At 46.0% G+C, this 16,470-nt stretch overlaps 1 protein-coding gene across 3 annotated transcripts in view; it reads right to left on the bottom strand.

Annotated features, from left to right (window-relative positions):
• Positions 1-16,470, bottom strand: part of IQCK (IQ motif containing K) — a 98,930-nt gene that overhangs the window by 3,884 nt on the left and 78,576 nt on the right. The window contains exon 9 of one of the 3 annotated variants that reach the window (XR_013998473.1): positions 5,100-6,512. The exons of the other annotated variants lie outside the window; for them this stretch is intronic. The gene's annotated coding sequence lies outside the window, so the exon portion shown is untranslated. The remainder of the gene's footprint in view (positions 1-5,099; positions 6,513-16,470) is intronic. 3 annotated transcript variants of the gene reach the window in all.

A 16,470-nucleotide genomic window follows, 5' to 3' on the forward strand; every position in this document is an offset into this window, starting at 1 on the left:
GATAAAGAAAGAAATATGGTCGTAGACTGGAAATGACGAAGTCCGTAAGACAGGAGTGGCGAGAGCACTTTAACTGCTTAGGGAGGGTGGGGACGGTGGGGAATGAGTTCCTCAGCAGTAGCCCTACGAGCTGACCCCGCCCTTACCCACAGGAGGAGCCTCCCGGACACGCAGCTCAGTTCCGGGTGACTGTCCTCGGAGATGATGCTCACTCCTCTTTCATCCTATATATCTTTTTTTTAAATCCTCACCTGAGGATGTTTTTTCCCACTGCTTTTTCAGAGAGAGGGAGAGAGAGAAACATCCATGTGAGAGAGACACACTGATTGGCCGCCTCCCGCACGCACCATGACAGGGGCCCAGGGATCGAGCCTGCAACCCAGGTACTTGCCCTTGACTGGAATCGAACCCAGGACCCTTCAGTCTGCGGGCCAACGCTCTAACCACTGGCCACACTGGCCAGGGCCTATGTATCTTTTTAACCATGGGAACCACGGTGCAGGGATTACTTGGCTAAAAATTTAAAGAACGATGAAGTCTCTCCTTAGCGGTTTTCCTCCTGGTCTTGGCAGAGCACAGCCCTGCCCAGGTAGGTACTCAGGACAGGAGGGGGGCAGGAGGCGCAGCAGGCAGGAGGACTGAGCTTCCACCTCACTCAGAGCCACCACTGTGGTTGGCTCCCAGCACCTCCAGGCAGCAGCGGCCTGCCCTGCGCTGTCCTTGTCCCCTTGGCAGGCTGGTGCACAGCCAGTTCCAGAAGGGCTGGGAGAGTGGAAAAATCTGCGGAGATGGACCACCCCTTCAGGTCAATAAAGGCAGTGTGACAAGAAAGGCCCTGCATACATGTCTGGCGTGGCTCAGCGGTTGAGCGTCGGCCCAGGACCCAGGAGATCGCAGTTCAATTCCCGGTCAGGGCACATGCCCGGGGTTGCGGGCTTGATTCCCAGTCGGGGGCGTGCAGGAGGCAGCCGATCCATGACTCTCTCATCATTGATGTTTCTATCTATCTCTATCTCTCTCTGCCTCTCTCTGAAACCAATAAAGACAAGAAAGAAAGAAGAGAGAGAGAGAGAGAGAGAGAGAGAGAGAGAGAGAGAGAGAGAGAGAGAGAGAAGAGAGAGAAAGAAAAAGAAAGAAAAGAAAGAAAAAAGAAAGAAAGAAAGGAAAGAAAGAGAAAGAAGAAGGAAGGAAGGAAGGAAGGAAGGAAGGAAGGAAGGAAGGAAGGAAGGAAGGAAGGAAGGAAGGAAGAAAGAAAGAAAGAAAGAAAGAAAGAAAGAAAGAAAGAAAGAAAGAAAGAAAAGAAAAGAAAGAGAGGGCCCTGTGTACTAATGATTCTCCTTCGACCTGGTCACCCTCACCCTCTCCTATTCCAGGCAGTGATGCAGCAAGAACTCCGGGCAGTTAGAGGGGCTGCCTGAGGCTGGAGATGTGGGGGGAAAATCCATTCATTTGGTGTTGCCCCGACATGGCCTTAGCATAAAGGATCAGGCACAGATAACAATTCCTGGGCTCCCACCCAGACCTTCAGAACCAGAATCTGCAGGAGAGAGGCTGAGGATCAGCATCCCCTGCCCCCTCACCTCTCTGCTTTGAGTGATCCTTTAGATGTGACAGGTTTGGGAAGGAGCTCTGGGTCATTCCGCCTTCACTCAGCGCCTGTTCCCTGCGGGCCCAGGTCTGAGAATGGCCCCGCATCCTGAGGGTGCTGGGAGCAGCAAAGAAGACCAGGCATGCAAAGTGCTCGCTCTGGGCCTGATCCAGCGCTCAGCACTCAGCACACATCAGCTGTCATTGTTTTTAGGGCACAGTCTGACCTCAGGGAACACTCAGTCTAGGGGGAGGCAGGGAAATAAACGGAGTTATAAGAACCACAAGATGCTCACACCAGAGAGAAGTTGCTTCAGTAAATGTTCATCCATCACATGGCTATGGAAGCAAAACAGTGCTGGGTCCTGAGTTACAAAGAGGGGACAACTTCACACTCTCAACACAGCAACTTTATATAAGAAGCCTTAAAATATTAATTCTTTAATCCAATTAGCACCCAGTTTCTGGGATTGTGGGTACATAATAAGACCAAACACTTCTATGGTATTTACTGAGCCCTCTACACCTATGAAGTGATAGTGAGGCAGGTGCTGTCACTTGCCCCAGTCTTCCAGGTGAGGAGACTGGGGCACACACAGGCCATGAAACTTGTCTGAGATCACACTGTGGGCTGTCTAGCTCCTGCACTCGTGCTCTCAACCTTTACAGGGTCACAATCTCACAATTAGCTCTTCCCTTGGAGCTGAAGAATTCTGTAATCAAAGATACGACAGCAATGCCTGCAGACAAAGATGCATCATTTACCGCACCACATACACAGTCTGGGAATGACCTACATGTCCAATAAGAGGGGAATGGTTAGGTATCTGATCATCTGGTGCAGCCATTAAAAATGAGATGCTTTTGCAAAGTTTGAAGGAAAAGGGAGAAATGTCAAGGGGAAAATACAGTGGGGCACATTTCCTGCACATCTTAATGATGTATGTTTGAAAATTGAAATTTGCATCTAAAAGTTAATGTCTCCAGGGGATGCGCAGACAGTGCAGGGGGTCGAGGCTTCTGTCTGTTGGTATTGGAAGCCAATCATGATGATGTCTCTGAAGGCAAGGTAGAAACCAGATCTGTCACTAGGTCATATCTGCCCCTTTCTTTCCCTCTTGCCTTTCTGGAAAAAAAAAAAGATTTTTTTCGAGTACAAGTGACTCCTATATTACATTAATTCCTGGGTGAGATCTTCCTGCATCTCAACTGTGTTTACAAAAACAAGCAAACAAAAGCTAAACAGATAACATGACTGACAGGAAATGGGTGAATTGTTTTTTCCCAAATGTCTACAATATGCATGTATTTCTATACAATTGAGAAAAACTTTCTTTCTGAAAGAATTATCAGAAAATACATCAGACAGAAGAAAAAAAGCCTGTCAGGGAATCAACACCTGCACATCATTACTGCAATTGTTAGGGGTAGGAATATTGATCATGCTCTGCTAAAAATGATTTTAGCTATAGTTATAAGAAATATTAATCATGCTCTGTTAACAGTGATTGTTCTGTTCTGATTAGAGAAAGCACATTCTAACCTGGCTGAGAGATCTACCCAAAAGTGAAATAGCTTTAGTAGGGGTGCTCATTCCAAAAACATTAATGAAATGTTTGCAGGGAAAAGTTTCTAGAGAATTGCTAGAAGAATGTTTCCCCCTCGGCTTGCTAATAGAAGGGTAGTCTGTGAAATCAAGCACGCCCAGTATTCAAATCCTGACTCTACAACTTAGTACAGTAGCTAGCTGACCCCTACCTCCAGCCTCAATTTCCTCATTTGAACTGTAAGTATAATAACTGGACCTCACAGAGTCCTTATGAAGATCAAAGGAGAGAATGTATTTAAAATGCCTGGTGCAGGGAGTAACATGCTACAGGTGCTCAACAACTGTGACTTCTTCCCCCAAGAGGACAGTAGAAATATAAGCTGAAATGCTGCTAAAGAGGTCTCTCAGCATCTCCTAAAATGTGTAACATCACTCTTCTGAAAGTCATCTATCTTGCAAGCTTAGCTATATAAAATGCAGCCAAGAACTTGAAAGCAAGCAGAAGCAGCCAATGTACATTTTCCAGAATGTGTGCCCAAAACATGATGTTTTAGTCCTGGAAGAGCCTCTGAGACCTCTCTCAGAGCATGTGTGCTCATTCCCTTGTGGACAAAAAGGTACCACGTGCTAACCTGACAAGCTCAGGGAAGGCGTGCATGGGGGCCTTGCAAACTCAGGGACCTAAAATAACCACCAAAGAAGGTCTGAAATTAAAACCTATTAACAAAAGCAGTTTACGGTGGGTAGTCATGTCCTAGGCTAGATTCTTCCCTAACAAAGGTTAATCTTGACCTCAACTAAGCCTGTTTATTGTCCTTTGCATCTATGATAACACTCCTTTGGAATGTCAGGGTAACTCCCCTTTTTCCAGATCCCACAGGCCACAACCAGTGAGCCAGGCGAGACCATAAATCCTCTCACTGTTATTGTCATCCTGTTAATTGCTGACTTAACTATCCTGCACCCACCTATGTAAAAAAGTGTGTCTATCATTTTACTTTTTATTCAATCACAGAGGTTTCCCTGCTTTGCTTTCTTCTGTCTCCCTAATCTATCATCAGTGAATTTCATGGAACCCACTTACATCTTCTCTTCTGATTGTAATGGATAAAATAAGGCGCAAAACTGCCATTCTCCAGAGCATTTTCTCAGTCCGCTGAGATTCTGCTTCCCGGCAGTTGTGGACAGTTTGGCTCAAATAAACTCACAAAAATTCTTCACAGGTTTGAATGTTTTTTACATTGACACTTTAAACATCATTCTGGCAAGCTGATATCCCAAGAACATAACTGAGTTTAGGAATGAAACGGTGTCCTGACGGCTAATAAGCACATAGAAACCGGTGCAACATTAGTCACCAAGGAATTTAAAGCCACCAGGAGAGCTGCTACCCACCCGCAAGCATGGTTCAAATGAAAAAGGCTCTCGTACCAAGCGACCAAGCGACAGCGAGGATGCAGAGAAACTGGGCGCTCATGCTTCGCTAGTGGGGATTTGAAATAATGCAGCCACTTCAGAAAATGATTTGGCAGTATCCTCTAGAATTAAACATACGCATATTCTCAGGCCCGTCAGTTCCACTCCTGGGTCATCTGCAACTGAAGTATTTACATCCACCAAAGAAATGCACAAGAATATTCATAATGGCACCATTTTTCAGAACGGCCCAACCTGGATAACACCCCTGAGCCCACCAGGAAATGAGTGGATATACAAATCGTGACAACAGTCATACAGCAGCCGTGAAGCAGCAGCTGCTGCCCCCGATGGTGCGCCGGCCGCCCAGGCATAAACCACCTTCGCAACAGCCGCCCGAAGGGGCCCACACTGCGTTTCCACCGCACGAGCTTGAGCATCAGCAAAACTATTCTATGGTGACAGAAGTCAGAACAGTTTGCCTTGGGGTCAGGGCTGCCGATGGGCTGCGGCAGGAGGGCCTGCTGGGTGCTGGATGCTTTCTTACCTGGACCCAGGTGGAGGTGACGTGGGAGGAACAGAGAGTTCACTGAGCTGTACACTATGACCAGCGCACGCGACTGTATGCGGGTTTCACCTCGACAACAAAAACACAATAATGAAATGAAATGAAATGAAATGAAATGAAATGAAATGAAATGAAATGAAATGAAATGATGAAATGAAATAGGAGAGTGGGGAGAAAGAGAGCAAGTACCAGACTCTGAGGACCTTTACTTCAGATCCAGGGCAGTCTTAGGCACCTCGGCCGTCCCCGAGGGCACCACGCACGCTGGTCAGAGAATCAGAATTTACTAAATGCTGGATATTACGCTCACTTATCTCATTTCATTCCCCCAGCCACTCTGGAGGTACATGCTATTATTTCCATTTTATTAGCAAGGAAATTAAGGCTCAGGGATGCTAAGCAACTTGCCAAAGGTCACAGAGCTAAGTACATGCCATGCCAGGCTTCTAGGCCTGGTCTGTCAAAGTCCAAATCCATGGTCTTAACCTCACCTCATACTAACGCAGAGGCTAAGAGCCAGCCCCTGGGTAAAACCCACAGTGGTCCGATGGAGCTGGTCATGGTCCACACTCTCCAATTAGGAAGACAGGGAGTGTACAATATATAGCACCAAGATTTTCTTTTCTGTTCTACTAGACTTTTAAAATAAGATTATTTTTCCATTATAAAAGCAATTTTAATCATCATAGAACATTTGGAGAATACAAAAAGAAATTTTTTTTTTAAATCTCCATGTTCTCCCACTGGAAGGAGAAATCATGGAGATTTCCTTTCTTAAAATAAATAAATGTATGTTCACATCTGAGGGTAAATGTCAGTGATCTGGTAAGTTAACCTCCCTTTCTGGAGAGAGCCAGATGTTGGGTTGCTGTGCTATTTTGAGCAGAGTTGAGCCTACTTAGAAGCCATAGTCATTGGGACAAATTTGAGTCTTGAATGTGCAGTAATTATAGCTTTCTGTTGACTTCTAAACAATGTTACTAAAGTCAACTGGCGAAGTCTCCTTGAAGGCAGTGTTTTAAATGAGACCATTTGGTGCGGGAAGTGACATCTGTTACATTGAGACAGAATCACAGGACTTACCAAGTTTTGAAGCTGAAAAGAATCATGATTCCTAGAAAGAAAGACAGTTAAAAAAGGCTTGTTTTTTTTTATAGATAAGGAAAACTGAAGGGGAAGGAAGGCACCTAAGTAAAGCCAGCAGCAGGGCCACTGAGCAGAGTTTACCTGCTGAGAGCAATCTGGCTTTGAATCCCACCATTATTTGCCATCTGGGGGACTTGAGCAAGTCTCTCGACCTTCTGAAGCCTCAGTCTCCTCATCCATAAAATGGGGATAGCAAGACCTTCCTCTCAGCAAAGTGCAAGGATGAAATGAGATGGCACCAGTTGCCTGGAACATACAATAATTTCTTAATTATACAAGTAGCATGGTGACCAGAAAAACTGGGAAGAGGCTATTTTTAAACAAATATTTTAACAAATTTTCTACAAATCATGCAGGCAAGCTTTAAGTGCTATGCATATGTGTTTACACTAGTTTGTTCTTTCTACACCTCAGTTTATGGGGTGGCTCCAAATGGCAGCTGGCCGAATTGCACCAAGACTGGAGTTTCGGCACAGCAGCTCAAACGGCCACCATCCACTAGGCTGTCCTTCCAAATTCTGTGTCTTCAAAGCCTGGCGAGCCAGGGCTGTGAATGGAGGCAGACGAGCGGCGGCAGCCGTGCCTCAGGACTCTCTGTCTCTCTCCGCATTCCCAGCTGCTGCTGCCAGGACGCAGTCTCTACAGACATCCCAGGCATTTCCAATGAGCTGGGGCATAAACAGCTCTCAGCCAGTTCAGACCGGCAGAAGCTCTGTACATCAAATGTTGCCCGTAAGGGAAATGGAAACACATCCTCCAGTTTATTTTTAAACAGCTCCTGTAACAAGGTAATAACTGAGAAATTATTTCAGTCTGCTGAGGAATGGGGCAGTAGTCACTCTTATCTTGCTGGTTGGCCCGGAATCCAGACAGGGCTCAAGTCAAGAAACCCCAAGGACTGAGGAACCAAACTTATCAAATATTAAAAGAAGGAAACGGGAAGTAACATCACAAGTTTAAACCACAGACTATTTCTAACAGGAAGTTCTCTGGAGTACTGGAAGGATAGCATGGATATTTTCAACCACTAACTTTGGTGAGAAACATGTCTCCAAACAAAACCACTTTAAAAAAAAAATGTTTTTGATTTCAGAGAGAAGAAAGGCGAGGAAGATAGAAACATCATGATGAGAGCCATTGATGGGCTGCCTCCTGCACGCCCCCTACTGGGGATGGAGCCCACAACCCGGGCAGGTGCCCTGACCGGGAGTCGAGCCGTGACCTCCTGGTGCGTGGCTGGACGTTCAACCGCTGAGCCACGCCGGCCGGGCAGAAAACCACTTTTTTAGAAAGGATCACTCATCTCACCTATTTCATTCTTAACCCATATGTGTCTTCCAGTTCTGTTCATTCCCACTGCCACAAGCTCATCTGGCCTACCCCACCTGCAGGCACCCTCGTCTTTCTACAAAGCCCATCTGATGCTGCTGCTGCCCAGCTACCACCATCTAAAGCAGGGGTGGGGAACCTTTTTTCTGCCAAGGACCATCTGGATATTTATAACATCATTCGAGGGCCATACAAAATTATCAACTTAAAAATTAGCCTGCTATATTTGGTCCAACATTTAATTAACTCATCCCTAATGTGATGGCTGAACTGCTGCTTCTCTTTGGTGAGGCCTTGGGAGGACCAGACCAAGTGATTTTGTGGGCCGTATACAGCCCCTCGGGCCGGACATTCCCCACCTCTGATCTAAAGGATCTCTGCAGCCCTCAGGATCATGTCAAAAATCCTCAAGGCCCCGAGGCCACTGCTCTGCTCTGGCTCCTCTCTCCTGGCATCCAGCTTTCGTCTTTCCAGCCTTCTTTCAGTCCCCCTTCCAGGCTCAGGGCCTTTGCCCTCTCTGTCACTCACATCTATTCAGCTCCTAGCTCACTTCCAGTCTCAGACTAGGGGAACCTATTTCGGTACAGTCTCTGTGGCACCTAAACTTCTCTGAAGAAGTCATCACAGTTTGTGACCACGTGCTCTTGTGATTACTGGAATAGCATCTAGCTTCCCAATAGACTTCGAGTTTCCAACAGAGCAAGGTGTTGGCTTATGTCTCCATTGTGTCCCCAGCACCTGGCAGGTCCCACACCCCCAGCAGCTGCTCAGTCCATCTTTGTTGAACCGATAAATGAAGGTTTACTCTAGCTTCCTTTGTAAGCCCCAAGCCCCCCCCCCCCCCCCCCCGCCTTCAGGCTGTTCCAAGGACCTACATCTTTCCCAGCAATAGAAAGCCCACTGCAGTTTCATGGGAACGCCCAGATTTTTGTATCAGGAGGCAAGTGTTCGCATCTGACTACCAGCATGCCCTTAGCCTACTTGCTAACCCTCTCGAAACTTGTTTCCTCACCTATAAAATTGGGTTTCTCATGGATCTTAATGCACAGGATAATCTTGATACTTAAATATCAAGTGAGATATACAGAAATTAAGTAAGATATACAGAAATCCGCCAGAAAAGTGCCTGGCACACAACAGGTGCAGAGTCTGAATAGATGTTTCTCCAAAGAAGATATACAAGTGATCATAAGTACATAAAGCTGTTCAGCATCACTAGGCATCAGGGAAACCTGGATCAAACCCCAGTGAGATCCCATTCCATACCCACTAGGATGGCTATAATCCAACAGGCAGAGAATGACAAGTGTTAGCAAGGATGTGCAGAAATTGGAACCCTCAACTCCACTGGTGGTTCTGAATATAGTCTGCAAAACGGTTCTGAATATAGTCTGAAAATAGTCTGGCAGTTACTCAAACAGTTGAACCTAAAGTTAGTCACCCTATGGCCCAGCAATTATGCTCCTAGGTATATACCCAAGTGAAATGAAAACATGTCCACACAAAACCAGTACTCGAATGTTCACAGCAGCACTATTCATAGTAGCCAAAAAGTAGAAACAATCCAATGTCCACTATGATGAATGGACAGGACGAGATGTGACACATCCATGCAATGGAACATTATTCAGCCATGCTATGGAAGAAATGTGGCCCCCTCAAATTCATATGTTGAAGCCCTAGCCCCTCATATGACTACATGGAACACAGGGCCTTTCAGGAGGCAAGGTTAATGAGGTCATAGGGTGGAGCCCTAATCCAATAGGACTGGTACCCAAATAAGAAGAGGAAGAGACACCAGAGCTTTCCCCTCCACTCAGGACACAGCTAGAAGGCAGCTTCTGCAAGCCAGGAGGAAGGCTCTCCCCAAAACCCAACCCCGCCCCTGACCTCGGACTTCCAGCCTCCAGAACTATGGGAAATACATGTCTGTTGTTAAGCCTCCCAGTCTGTGGTATTTTGTTACAGCAGCCGAGCTGACTAATACGAGCCATAAGAATAATTAAGTATTGATACGTGCTACAACACGGATGAACCTCGAAAACACTGAGCTAAGTGAAGGAAGCCAGTCACAAAGGCAAATCTGTAGAAACTGAAGGCAAGCTGGGGTGACCCAGCACTAGGGGGGTCTTGGGGAGTTACAGCCAAGGGGGGGTGAGGTTTCATTGCGGGGGATGAAAATGGGATAAAACCGTTTGCAGTGATGGTTGCAAATCCCGCAGCTACACTGCAAGCCACCTTGCATTTTATGATATATGAATTAAATCTCCAAAAGCTGCTTTTAGAAAAAGAAAGGTGACATTTCAACAGTGGTCATTTCTGGTTGGTGAGACTTACAATTACTTAACTTTTTTGCTCAATTTTCCACAAAGAGCAAATATTACTTTTGTAATCAGTTCAGAAGAAAGTTATTTTTGAAAATTCTGTTAAAGCAAACGCCAACAGTATTCTTTTCTATAAAACTGATAGAGCTCACGCCTCTGCTGGGTGGGACGCAGCCACTCCCTGTGACCGCCCCCGTCAGGCTCCCCAGCGCGTCACACGCTTCCACACCCATCATCTCATGCGAGAGTCACGGCCTCTGTGTCGCAAACAAGACAAATACTGTTTTATTCCTTAATGCATTGGTAGCCTGCTTCCTCCCTAAAAGGATTTGAGATCAGTATGCCACAAAATATAGTTAATAAAAATAGAAAAAAGAAAACCAATTCTGAAGAGAAATGGAGAGTGTAGCTATGCTAACCAGAAGAATCAATAAGTTGCTATAAATGAGCTTTAAGTTGAACGCTGAGGTTCTTGGCAGACAGGACAAAAAGGGAAAGTTGGGGAAAGAGCAAACCATTTCCTCAAGGGAAGTGACGTTTCCCCTGGAACCAACTGCTAAGTAACATTTCTTATATGGGGATTTATTTGATAAAATGATATAATGGAGTCTGATGCAAACAATATTTTTACAGAAAATTCTGAAGTGCATTTGATATGGCTCTTTCCTAGAACACTCTTGGTTTTGTAAGCCAAAGATAGACCACCTTGGCAAGTTCAGGTAAAATCTAAGATCATAGGGTTCAAGTTTATAACCTGATCTAATCCAGTGGTTTTCATATTTTTAAACTGTCACCTACGATAAGAAATGCAGTTTACATTGCTCTTATAGTACACAAACACACACACCAGAAACAAAAATTTCACTGTTAACATAGTCCTCACTATAAGAAATACATCCTGATATTTCCTATCTCTAGTCTATTTCATTTTTAAAATGCTTGTGGCAACCCACGAACTGACTTCAGCATCCACAGAAAGAGGAACATGATGTGAAAACTATGTGGCTTATAGCGGTCACTGACCATCACTGAGAGCCTAGTGTGTGTGAGGCATCGGCCCAAGCACGCTCCACGCATTCCTCACATGGTCTCTCTGGGATCTAGTGAGGGGAGTGCTTTCGCTGTTTCCATTACGCAGATGACAGAACTGAAGCACAGAGAGGTTAATTAACTTGCTCAAGGTCACACAGCCAGTAAGGACTTTAGGTGAGCACTTTTTGCTCGTCTTTTTTTTTTACTCCTTCCCCAAACATCAATGTGAGAGGGACACATCGACTGGCTGCCTCCCACACACGGCCGGATAGCAAGCCTGCAACGGGTACGTGCTCTTGGCGGGAATCGAACCTGGGACCCTTCTGTCCGTGGGCCGGTGCTCTAACCACTGAACAAAACCAGCTAGGGCTAGCTCAAGTCTTTTTCATTCAAATAACCTGGTCTCTCAGTTGGTCTTTTAGAACAGTGTTCATTTCATTTTACGTATTATTTTACAAATAATGGATGATCAGGAACATTAGGGCCTTGTTCAAAGATACATAGCTAGGAAGCTTCCAAGCAGGCTTTGAATGTAGATCTCAGGGCTCCAAGACCAGGACTCTTTCTGCCATTATTAGCTGCTCACTCTGGACAGCTTCAAGTGTCACTCTGAAGCCTCCTAAATGACAAATCTCTAGATGCCACGAAAAGCAAATGAGGGCAGCCTCAAAGCACACAGCAGCAGCGGACCCCGTGCAAAAGGCTCGTCTCCATGCCTCCCTCCTACTCAGGTGAGACAAAGGAAGCCACTTTTTAACTTTTCCTACACACCAAAGTATTATCAGTGACAACATGGTGGGTGACTTTTTTGGTCCCCTGATACTTTTCTGTATTTTCATAATGAGAACTTATTACTTGGATGAGAGAGGACAAGGAATCAGTATACCCTTAACATCAAGCTCCATCTCTCTATACCTTTAAATTTTTCCATGTCCTAGACTAATGAGAGTTGAATCTGAAAGTTGGCAGGACACTTTAGTTGCTCAGGTCCTATATTTAGATCCTAAGAGTAAATGCCATGCGTCAACAGGGTTGGACTGGCGCTCACAGGGAGAAGGCAGGACAATTAGGTGGGACCACTTCCGTTTAAACCAGGCTAACAGGTTTGAAAGGACATGTGCTTCATGCCCCCAGCAACTTCATCAGAGGTTGAATCCTGATGGATTTCTTATGAAACCCAACACCAACAGATTTCTCCCCAGCATCTTAACGCCATAAACAACATCTGTGTATTGCAGCAGAATGCGGTGGGGAGAGGTAGGACTTTGGAGATGAGCCGCCTGGTTCTGCTACTTCCTTGCTGTGTGGTCCTGTGTACATTCCTCAACCTCTCTGTGCCTCACTTTCTTCATTTACAAAATGGGGGCCTACTTCAAGGGCTGCTATGAAGAATGAATTACTGCTAGGGAAGGGCTTGGAACTGTGCTTAGTGCTTGCCTCACAGTCAGCACACAGGGAATGTGAACAACCTCTGTTATTATTTTAGAAAATAGAAATAATCAAAAAAGAAAAGTAATCGCCTGCATTTCTCTTTTAGAAAAAAAACAGGCAGAAATAAATCAACCCCTCAATTGCCGATACTACCACCACTCAGAGATGATCACTATTAGCGTTGGTAACACTGCGGTGGCCTCTTTGTGTGGCCCTTTTCTGTGTCCCGTGTAAGCACAGATTTCCCTCTGCTTGCTTGTTTGCTTGCTTGGAAACAGCTGTTTGCTTTAGCCTGGCCGTGTCCGCAGTGTTTACTGAGCTGGATGACGCGGGGAGGGGACTATGGAGCGCGGCCGCACTCATTCAGGCAGCAGTTCTGTCCCAAAGAGCTACCACACGCGGCCGGGCCCCGCTCTGGGTGCTGAGGGCACAGCGGCAAAGGACAACGGGGGGAGGAAGGCCCTGCTGCCACAGAACTTACACTCGAGTACAGTCACACAAAACAAATCATTAAAACCCTGGGCGATTCAAAAGAATGAAACACTTAAAAGTTATTAATTGATGACTAAGTATAATTACACAATCACACGGTCAAAGCCAATCTGTAAAGGAACAAACACTGATTACAACACAACTGATGCGCTGCACGCGGACCCGTCGCACACAGGCCCCCGCACCAGCCACCCGCAGCCGGCCCCCCAGAGCCTTGACTGCTCCAGGGCCCGGCCCCAGGCTCCCATGTGACCGCCTGCGCCGCAGCAGACGGGGGAGCGCCCGGTCTGTCTGAATGTCCCTGTGGAGAACGTATCCAGTGGGGACAAGCAGGCACGGGGTGGGGGGGCGGGTAGGGGGGGGAGGGCTCACTGGGAAGGCGACACTCACAGCGACCGATGAAGGGGAGGGAACAAGCCATGGGGTAATTTGGGGTCTGTGCCTTCATTTTTTTCTCCCCATTTTTTTATTGTGGTTAAGTTCATATAACATAAAATTTACCATCTTCACCACTTTAAAGTGCACGGGGCAGTGGTATTAAGTACATTCACACTGTTGTGCGACCATCACCACCTCCATCTCCAGGAGCTTTTCGTCTTGCAAAACTGAAACTGTCCCCATAAAACACTAACTCGCCATTGTCCCTGCCCCCAGCCCCTGGCAACATTATTCTTTCTGTCTCTGAATCTGACTGCTCCGGGTGCCTCGTATCAGTGGAATCACACAGTATTTGTGTCTGGCTTATCTCACTCAGCACAGTGTCCTCAAGGTTCACCATGTTGTAGTGTGTGTCAGAATTTCCTTTTTAAGGCTGAATAATATTCCGTTGCATGGACAAACCACAGTTTTCTTATCTAGTCATCCACTGGCAGGCACTTGGGCTAATTCCACCTTTTGGCTGTCATAAATACGACTATGAACATGTGTGCACAAATATCTCATTGAGGCTTGCTTTCTTTTACATATATACCCCAAAGTGGAATTGCTGGATCATATGGTAATTCCATTTTTAATTTTTAAAGAAACCACTTTATCTGCACCATTTTACATTCCCACCACCAACAGGGCACAGGGTTCCAATTTCTCCACATCTCTGCCAATACTTATTTCCTATTTTTTGATCTTATCCATCCTAATGGGTATGAGATGATCTGTGCCTTCATTTTTATTATTTTTGTAACAGCTTTGTCAAGATATAACTCACATACATATAATGCACCTATATAAAGGATGCATTTCAATGGTTTTCAGTATAATCATGGACAGGTGCAACCATCACTCTAACAAATTGTACATTTTCATCGCCCCCCCATCTCCCTAGCCCTAGGCAACCACTAACCCACTTCTATCCCTATAGATTTCCTTGTTCTGCACAGTTCATAGATGTGGAATCACACACTATGTGGTCTTTCGTGTCTGGCTTCTTTCGAGGCTCACCCAGGTGGAAGCAGTGTCAGCCCCTGGTTCCCCCTCAGGGTGTAGCCTTCATTTTGGACTGAACTTCTGCTGCACTTTTAGAGAAGGTGAGCCCCAGGCCTCTCCCTCAGCCCACTGTTCACAGACTGACTGCAAGGCTGTGGGCGCAGCAAGGCAGTGAGATGCTGCAGAAAGTCTGAGCTCTCCTCAGCTCTGCCCCTTAGCAGCTGTGAGGCCAAAGGCAAGTGGCTTAACCCCTGAGACACAGTCTCCTCCCCTGAAAGATAGGAGTAAAATCATTTATACTTTTATTATATTTGTTGTGAAGATTAGAAATAATAGATGTAAGGTGCCCAGCACATAGTAGGCACTCAGTAAATTGGAGCTTCTATGGGGATGCTGGACCTCTGCAGACACGCAGGATTTACTCAGCAGCTAGGGGTGCAGGCAATACTGTCTGCAGGCTGGGACACCACATGGCAGGAGCTCTCCCTCTCTTAGCTCCAACTCTCATTCAGAAGAAGGCACCCCTGGGTGTGACAGACCCAAATGTGGCGAAAGGAGAGGCCCTCAGTCTAGAACATATGCTTCCTACTCCTCAAATATATGATCAAGGGAAAATCTACTCTCAACACCCCTACTCTTTCTTTCAAACACTCCTAAGTTGCCAAATACCGAGCCCCCCCTTCACTCATCGCCCCTCAACATCCAACCCTTCCCACCCACTCTCCCCAACAAACGCCCAGAGCATCCCTGTTCTTGAGATCAAGCTCCCAAACCCAAAATCTACCATCAAGACACCAGCAACAGTTTTCTAAGCTTTGGATCTGCCCAACAATAGGTTTCTAGTCCAGGCGGCAGGAGATGCTGCAACACACTATATAAAACAGGAACCCTGGATTTCTGTTTTATAGAAATTTCTTGGTTCATCCCTTCCATTTCTCAAAGGAGAAAGCAAGGCCCATCCAGCTGGTAAATTGCAGATTTGGACCACAAATCAAACCCCCTGATTCTAATCCAAATTGCATTCTAACCCAAATGAAACTGCGTTAGTGAGAAGAGCCTTGCAAAGGAAGGTTTTGAATCCAAAGCCATTACTGGGGTCCTGCAGCTAACCCACAGCATTAGGGTTTTGCTGATGTGGTTACAGCACATCCTCTGCCCAGAATAAACCCCCAGAATCACTTTCTCTGCCTCTCCCTCTGATATCCTCCTAAATGCCCCCATTTACAACCACTGCTGCAGAAAACCACCTGGAATAAACATTTTGTTTCGTTTTTCTTTACAGCACTTTGTGCCAGGGATCTATTTAATACCACACGTGTAATTTGGTTGTATTTAATCCCCACAGGAGCCTTCTGCGACACATCGGTGTGGCAGGAGAAACAGGGCCTTGAGAGGCTGAGCAGGTCACCCACAGCCACACAGATGATAAGAGGCAGGGCCCCGCTTCTGTCAGACCCCGAAGCCAATGTTCTTTTTTATTTTCTTTAATCCTCACCTGAGGATATGTTTATTGACTTTCAGAGAGAGAGAGAGAGAGAAACATCGATATGAGAAAGAAACATCAGTTAGTTTCCTCCTGGGGGATCAACCTGCACCCTAGGTAAGCTCCCTGACCAGGAATCAAACCTGCAACCTTCCCTTGGTGTGCAGGACGATGCTCCAGCCAACCGAGCCACCCGCCGGGGCCAAAGCCAATGTCCTTAATACTAACATGTATTAACCACACAGTTAACCTTTACATTACTAATAGTAGTTATCACTTATTGATAATGAGTTAGGCACTGTTCCAGGTCATTCAACCCTCACAAAACTCCATGATTGGTGACTAATATTAGCGTTTCCATTTCACTGGAAAGAGAGTCACAGAGAGGGGTGAGGCAACCCATACAGGTTTCACAGCTGGTAAATGCGAAACTTAATCCAGCCTGGCTCCATGACCCTTCCGGAAGTTTGCAGATTTATCTAGACCCTACGAAAGCATTCTGCATCTATCCACCTGCAAAGAAGAATGCTGAGCAATCGGATAAAGCAATAAAGCTAATGAGGTTGGAAGCAGCTATCTACATAAACTTAAATGCAAACCTTTGGGGCAGACCATTTAAAAAAGGAAATCATCTTTTCTTTTCCTTTTTAACTTCAGCAGACGAGGAGGGGACCTCTGAGCACTGCAGTAG

Source organism: Miniopterus schreibersii (genome assembly GCF_964146895.1).
Source record: "Miniopterus schreibersii genome assembly, chromosome: 3".
Lineage (NCBI taxonomy): Eukaryota > Metazoa > Chordata > Mammalia > Chiroptera > Miniopteridae > Miniopterus > Miniopterus schreibersii.